General features: G+C 49.8%; 1 protein-coding gene across 9 annotated transcripts in view; it reads right to left on the minus strand.

Annotated features, from left to right (window-relative positions):
• Positions 1 to 1,030, minus strand: part of SYTL2 (synaptotagmin like 2) — a 61,718-nt gene extending 60,688 nt beyond the window's left edge. For 5 of the 9 annotated variants that reach the window (XM_087756592.1, XM_087756594.1, XM_087756597.1 and 2 more), the window contains exon 1: positions 948 to 1,011. The gene's annotated coding sequence lies outside the window, so the exon portion shown is untranslated. Of the gene's footprint in view, positions 1 to 947 lie in introns of all 9 variants that reach the window. The other 4 variants (XM_087756599.1, XM_087756600.1, XM_087756596.1 and 1 more) reach the window with 3 other exon arrangements.
• Between the last annotated feature and the right edge of the window lie 6,867 nt (positions 1,031 to 7,897).

The following is a 7,897-nucleotide window of genomic DNA, read 5'->3' on the forward strand; positions in this document are numbered from 1 at the left end:
ATTGCTTCTTTTATCCAAGAAAATCAAGTTTGTTCTCAGAGCGTCTTGTCAAGCATGTTTTCAGTCCCCTCCCCTTACACTTCTGAGAAAGTTCAGAAATACTTGTCTTGCCACTTGACAACCTGGCCCCAGGTTTAAGTGACCTTTACCCTGCAATGGCAATCATCTGAACAGATCCTTCTGCTCACAGAGGAAAGACACAACCGAGTGCATTAGACTTTAGGGCCAGGTCCAATTCTGCAAGTCACTCCAGAGACGGCGTGGAAGATGCAATTATTTTAGTGTTTCAAAATGGCAGTGTTTACATACAGGTCATTAACATCTCTCAGCTGAGATCTAAGCGCCCTCTTTATTTAAAGGGAGTCCTGTTATTAAAGCAGGCCTCTACAGACGCTAGGCGCGGGTAAGTCTGTACAGTTACTCCGCTCCCACCAGCAGACAGGAGCTCCCTGCAGCAGCGCAGGGCTGTCCCAGTGCACGGCCCCCCTTGCAGGGGGGAGGCTGCCGTTCTTCACGCCGGCTCCCAAGGTCGGTGCTGAGGAAAGCCGCTGACAAGCGGGGGCTGAGCCGGGGAGACACCTGCGAGATCGCCCCCATCCTCGGGTGAACGGGCCCTGCAAGCTGACCGCAGCAAAAACACTCCAGCACGGAGCAGCCCGGCTGCCGAAAGCCTGGAGTCAGGACTCCTCACGCTGCTCCAGCACTGTGGGCACGGGTAGTTTATATGCCTTTTTTTTTGTGTCTCGGAGTCACTCCATTAGCAAGACACCCGCACCCCCCGACACCCCTCAGGGCAGCCTCAGCCCTCCCGCCACCTCAGCGAGCCGGGAGCAGCGCGGCACCCCGCCGCCTCAGCCCCGCAGGACCCCGCCGCACCCCACCGCCCCCTCCGCGGCTGCCCCAGCCCAACCCTCCCCTTCCCTCCGGTCAGAGACAGCGCCAGTTACCTCCTCCCGGCCGGCAGCCGCTGCCCCACGCCGCCTCCCCGCTCGTCTGAGGGGAAGGGAGGCGGCGGAGCGGGGAGAGGCAGCCCCGTCCCGCCGCCGCCGGGCCAATGGCAGCGCCGCGTCCCGCAGAGCGGGGCGGCTCCCCGCGCCTCGGGCCCGCCCTCCGCCCGTGTTCGTGTCACCTGTGGCACCGAGGGGGCCGCCCGGGACCGGGGCGGAGCGGCGAGGCGAGGCGAGGCGAGGCTCCGTCCTCGGGGCGGTAGGAGCCGTCGGGGCGGATTTGAGAGGGCCCTTCTGAGGCAGCAGCTCGTGGGGGCGGGCTCTCTCCACAGCGAAAAGCGGCTATGTCACATAAAGTCCACGCAGGGAGTTTCAGTTTGACTTGACTAGCTGCCTTGAGGTAAAATGATCAGTATTTCACTTTACCTGGTGACAGGCAGCCGCCTTGAGGTAAAATGGTCGGTATTTCACTTTACCTGGTGACAGGCAACCGCGGGGGTGTGAACATACGCACCTGTTTGCAGTAAAGATACAGGCAGCAGTAACCAAGGTTTCAGTCATCTGTTTGTCCAGGGAGCCGCTGCAAGTGCTGTTCTGTTTAATTAGTGGCACAAAAGACACCTGCCACCGCTTCGTAGGGTGTTTCAGCAGGACCTTCCCCTTGAAGCGCGGCTCCCTCAGCCAAGGCGCCAAGGTGGCTTCTGAAGCCGGAGTCCCCCAGGGAGCAGGGTGACAGCACCGACCCCCTGTCGTGCGGAGAGCTGCTGTGGTGGTATTTTCACGTTATTTATATTCTTCTCACAGCGCTTGCTTTATGTTTTAATTCCGTTTTGGGGCAGCTGGAGGATTTCAGTCTCTGGAGTGCCTGGGCGCGGGGCCCGCTGTGCCTTGCGGGCAGCTCACGAGTCGCTTGCTCCGGTCTCGCTTGCAGGAGCCCAGTTTTAAAGGATTTCCCCACTGTGTTCCCAGCCTGAAACTGTTCCCTCCCCGAATCCTAGATCATTACCACTGGCTTCCTGCTAACCATAAATTCTTACGTTTCACCTCCTCCTCGAGCTTGGGTATGGTGACACAATTCAGTACTTTTTAGAGAAAATTTAGTATACATGGCGTTGGTATAAAGGTTTGGTAAATTACATGTCTTTTCAAATTCATGTATTTTATATATGGCTTTTCCTTTCCGATGACAAAATTAGGGACTAGAGCATGCTTTATGCACTATCCAGTAAAATTCTGGTTTAATAAGCCTTTAATAAGGCTTCCATTCAGTTCACAAGGATCAAAGCGAACTGAAGACCTTGTGAAAGCTTAAAACTCGGTTTCTCCCCGCAATAATTTTCATTCAAGCACCTTTTATCCACAGATCCTGTTTATTCACCCTAACGCAGCACACTAACCTGTATCTATTCAAGCCCACGCTGAACTCCTGTTCAGCGCAGAACAAGAAGCATGGTTTGGTACGTGAATTAGAAGTGGGGGCCCTTTTGGCACTCTTGGTACGTGGAACGTACTTTCTATTGTGTTAAATATCTCTTTTTCTCCCCTGTCACAGCAGTCCTGAAGAAGAAGGCGGCAGGCAGGGGTAAAACTGACCCTTTGCAGACCAGGGAGGCTGTGTGGGCTGGCAGCTGTGGGTTCTCCTGGCCCCTGCCGGATGGAGCTGGAACTGATGGGTCCGGGGCACCCATTCCCCAAACCCATTCCCCCTTTAATCGAGGGCTTTGGACCCAAGCTTAGGGAAAAGCAGCTCCTTGCTGCTAGGAAGCTGCAGGTGGCAGAGACCGACAGCGTGGTGACAAGTGACAGCTGCCACACTGTGTATGGGGTGCGTGCTGTGACTGATAGAATATGTATGTGTTCTCTCCTACTCTCGTTTAGTTTAGTGGTTTGTTCTTGAAATGGGTTCAGGTGAAATCTGTGGGATTATGTATGCAAGGGCTGTCCCAGCTCAGAATGGTTGCCGGTTCATACCGGGAGCAAAAGGTGGGGAAAAAGGAGGGATAAAGGTGGTTTGGAGAGGAACAAGCATGGGAAAACAGAGGGATAAGGGGATAAAAGGGGCCATTCATAGGTAAGCAGGGCTGGTCAGTGTGCTGCTCTGCCCATGCCCTGTGCCTCCTGAGCGTCCTCTGTCCTGTTGTCTATTGAAGTCCATTCCTGCCTTTTTCTTTGTGGGGGGTGAGCGGCTCTCTGTTCTGCGTGCATGTGTGTGTACGGGAGTACTATTTCTCACCTCTGCTGGGTCACGTCACACAGGAGGGGCAAATCCTCTGCCATCATACCAACAGAAGGCATTTCTTTACATCTTTAAAAAGTAAGTCTTCAAAAATAATTCTGAAAGAATTTAAAAATTCTTTGAAAACATAACAAGAAAATGCATACCGAAGGTGTAAACTGTGAAAGGAAACAGTGTGGGTAACTTAGCTGCTCTCTGTGGTAAGAAAGAGATTGGCTTGATAATAATGATCATGAAAGAGATGGCTTTAAAGAGCAAATGTGCACAAATAGGGCCTGATCATTTTCCTGCTCTTTTGCTCCAAGACAAAACAAAGGTAATTCCTGCTGCCGCTGACCAGGGCATCTTTAAATTTGAGCTGTTATGCAGCATTGCTAGAGATTGCTCTGAAATGCCCAGTTGAGGAAAAGACATGAAGCCCTATATTGCTGTTTGATGATTTCTAGGAGGTGAGAAAGAGTCTATGAATAGCTGCAGTTTTCTTCAAGGACTGATCAAGATAGTTTCTGCTTTGCAATTGATCGGAAATGCTGCCTCATGTTTAATTAGATAGTCCTTTGTCATTAAACTCTTTATACTAGGTGCTTTCTGGTCCTTCCCATATGTAGCTTTAGTCTGTGACAATTGTCCTGTATGTGCACGTATCTGTAAAAAGGTGAATTTGCCATTTTAAACTTGATCAGAACATGGAGCCAAAACAAGCTCCATGTAATAGCGATATATAAAAAATGGTTCTGGCACTTCACATGGAAATTGCCAATTTCACCATGGCTTTGCCCTCTCATCAGATTTCCAAAGTTAAAAAAACAAAAACGAAGAGGAAAAAAAAAAAGTGTAGGGAAACATGCGAACTTCTCTTCCAGTTGTCAGGCTGCGGGAAGCTCAGCGTTAGGGATGGGGTCAGAGGAGGAACCAGCTCTCCGGAGTGAACTTTGCTATAAGACTTTTCTTTCAGCAGCGCCTTCCGCAGCCCATCTTAGAAGGTCACTGAGAAGGAAAACACATTCTCTGCATTGCCTCTTCTTGGCACAATCTGTGTTTTCTGGGTTTCTTTCCCTCAGGGTGCAAGGCTGAGAATTCTGGAAAGAAATGCCCCAAAAGAGCAAAGGCTTCTCCTCCAGCCCTAGAGGGTGTTCGCGAAAGGTTTAATTTAATTTCTCTAGTTACTTAAATAGGCAACCACTTAAATAGGCCCATACTGCCCCTGCCCTTTTATCAATATTGATATTTATTGAATACAGCAGGACTTGCCAGTTCAAAACTAGCCTGAGCAATACTCTGCTGTCTGTCTGTCTTGTGATGGGCATTTTGTTGGTGGAATACAGGACTTCTAGAGTTATATCCTTTGTTTCTGCCTTGCTCCCAGGTCCCACACCTTTCAGAGCCCTTCCCAGGTCCTACATCTGCCTCCTCAGACTCTCACTGGGCTTTCTGTACGGCTCAGGAGAAGAAGGTCTTCCTGGTCCATCCTTCCTTCACTACAGCCAGAGCTGTTTGTTTCTTCACCAGAAACAGCCCATCACCTTCACCCCATCTTAGGCTTCGCGGAGGAGCAGATTTTAAAAAGAGCAGAATAGGACTTCCAATGCTTACTGGAGTACTCAAACACCTCTTGGGTATTTTGCAGTAGAAGGAACAGGGATTCCCCTTCCCTCCTCAGGTCTTCCCCAGGCTTTTCTTGGGCAAGCCCCCACAGAGGGTTAGGCAACATAAAAAACAGAGCTGAAACTCCTAGAAGTGGCCCAAGGCTGCACCTCCAGACCAGGGCTTCCCAAGAGACCCTGGGTCCCAAAGAAGCACCCCTGGGTTCTGCTCAATGCACAATGCTTTATTCTTCTCTGCTGATTGCACTGGCTCTGGGCTAACGCAGCCAGCCAGCTCTTTGTGGCCTGGATTCTGTTTCCTTGCCTGCGTTACTTATTCCTCGCTTTCCTGTGGGAGGTGCTCTTTGATGTCTTCTTCCTTGCTCTGAAGGTTTCGCAGGTCTGACCAGTTGTCCCTCAGGACCTGAGCTGCTGCCTGCTGCACAGTAGGCTGCTTGTCTTCCTGCAGTCAGTGGAGGGCTGAAATGACACAGGAGGATGCATCAATGACTGTCAAATCCCAGGTCAGAACAATCATGCCTTCCCGGGCTTCCTCAGCAGAGCAACATTTGAGAAAGCTTGAAAGCCTTCCCGGGGTTCAGTCTCACACCCAGGCTGAGGTCTGGGACAGGGCACCAGAGAGAAGAGGCAGCACAGGACAGCAGAAGGTGGTGACATCTTTCGCCAGTCAAGGAGACAATGTAAAAGAGGAGGGGCGATTTTAGCCTACGTATCCTCAGAAGACTCATACCCTGCTCTGCCAGCTGGGACATCTGGCTATATACATGCCCTTGAAACTCTTCTTTGTGAAGAAGGAGGCCCGTCATAGCCACCACAGCCCTGACGATGGCCTGGTTGAGCTGCAGACAGGGAAGGGAGAAGTTTGCTCCAACTGAACCTCGCAGCATCCCCCAGACACAAGCTGCCTCTTCCCAAAAATAATTATTTCCCTTATTCCTCTGGAGAAAAAGGGCTTGCTCAAGAGGGTAGGGAGTATTTCGCTTCTTTTGTACCCACAACCCTTCTGACTGAAAGGCCGCTGGGATTCAGCTGGTTCTCAGCAGAAATTCTCTAGGCCCTGCTCGTGGGAGAGGTGGGAAGGTGGTATCCACACACGCAGCATTTCCATGCTCTTTAGCAGCACCTTCCAGCGCCAGACATTTTCATAGACAAGCTGCTTCCTCCCAAAGCAGTTCTGCCCTGCCATCCTTACACAGAAAGGCAGGTGAACTCCGGCATCGCAGCCACTGCTGAAGTGCCGACAGAAGCAGCAGCTCCCACCACTTCCTCGCGGTCCAGCCAGCTTCTGACCACATTTCTGACCACATAGCAGAACAAAGGGTAAATCTTGTCACAAAACTCTTCTTCCTCCATGTGAGGGAAAAAACGTTTTTCCCAGTCTTGGAAGTCGAGATTTATACCTTTCCAGAAGTCCGTCAAAAGAAGGCGGGGGGGGGAATGTCCCTACGTAAAGTATGTGCGAGTGAGAGGATCTCGCTTTGTCACCCAGGTCTGTCTCAAATGGCAGTCTCATGCTCATCAGCGTTCAATTCTGAATCAGATTTGGATTCAGGGGCACGTGTGAGGTGTTTTAAAATTCCTTCCTTGAAATGTTAAGCTATTCTCTCCTCCATTTTCTCTTCCTAGTTCCCTTTAGGTAACTCCTTTATACATATATATTTCTATATATGTATGTGTTATATATATTGCATGTATCATATATATTAGTTCCTGATGACCATTAAAAGGCAAATGTCACACCCATTTTCAAGGGCAAGAAGAAGGATCCAGGGAACTACAGAGCAGTCAGCCTAATCTCAGGCTCCAGGGAGATTATGGAGCAGATCTTCCTGGCATCGGTGTTCAAACTTATTAACAGAGGGTGAAAGAAGAGCTGAAAGCACTGCATGATCCTGGCAACGCTGTTAACCTGCAAAATAGGGACTCAAACTTATCATAATATTTTCTCTTTCTGGATGTAAGACAAGACTTTCTCAAAGATGTAAGTATTGTCTGCCCATGCAAACAGGAAAAGGCAAAGGCTGCCCACAGTCCAGTTTCAGCACTGTTACTTTTTGGCATAGTGGGATTGAAATATGTCCAAGTTAAAGATCTTGTGCTACAAAGTACAAGGTCAAGGGTGTGTTTATCTTTGCCAGCTGACTTGAGTCGCTGTTCTGTCTTCTTCCCTGCCTTCTGTTCTGTGCCTGGCTTATGTGTCAGCTGGCTACTGTATCCTAATAGCACCATTCAATCCATAATACAGGAGAAGGAAATTAAAAGTCACCAGTTTTTTATCACTTGGAGTTTTTTTGTTTGTTTCTTTTTTTGCTTTCTCATCTGAACGGTTATGTGGGGCCACTGAACATAAACAGCATCTTCCTACTGTCTTCAGTATAGATGCATTGCAAATTATGATCTCTGCCTATAGGCCTGAAAGTGTTTTGTCCTTGCTTTAATGAATGTGCCTTAATTACAGAGACTGCTGTACTATGTGAAACAGGATTCGTCATAGGATGACATAAGCTCCCACAGGACTGGCCAAAAACTCTGAAGAAAGCAGGTAAATGTGAATTTTGCCCAAGAATGAGGACAAAGGCATTTATTAGAGTGATCCACCATTTATTTCTGTGGTAGACTATGGCTCCCAGGGTTACGTGGCTCAGGCACTGATGTCCTGTGAAGGAGGACGACATACAGAGCCCATCCAAAACTAATGGATGCCCGCTGGCCAGCAGGAGAGAAGCAGAAGTATTTCGGGATGAGTCTCCAGCTCTCCTTTCCACCTTCTTATGCCCCTACTGCTGAGGCATGGCTTTTTGCACAGCACTGGTGCACGGGGCAAAGGGGGTTACAGGCAGTAGCGTATGGCTGCCTGTTACTAGGGTGGAGCAGCTCGCCCCGTCTCAGTGCCTTGGGCGGCTTAGGGAGCTTGTTCCTGAGAAAGCAGCTCTGCAGCCATGGTTGACCCAGCTCACATTCGGTGTGGAACTGCAGCTACCACTGCAGGGCTTGGAAATTGCTTTCTTTCTTGAAGATAGATGCAATTTTACCTCACGATTTTAAGCCTGCCACCATAGGTATCCATTTGGGTGAAACTCAGGCCATCCCATCACCTTTGCCACACAGCA

The sequence above is a fragment of the Nipponia nippon genome, unplaced genomic scaffold, assembly GCF_047370975.1.
Source record: "Nipponia nippon isolate SJK-2023a ecotype South Korea unplaced genomic scaffold, ASM4737097v1 scaffold_2, whole genome shotgun sequence".
Classification (NCBI taxonomy): domain Eukaryota; kingdom Metazoa; phylum Chordata; class Aves; order Pelecaniformes; family Threskiornithidae; genus Nipponia; species Nipponia nippon.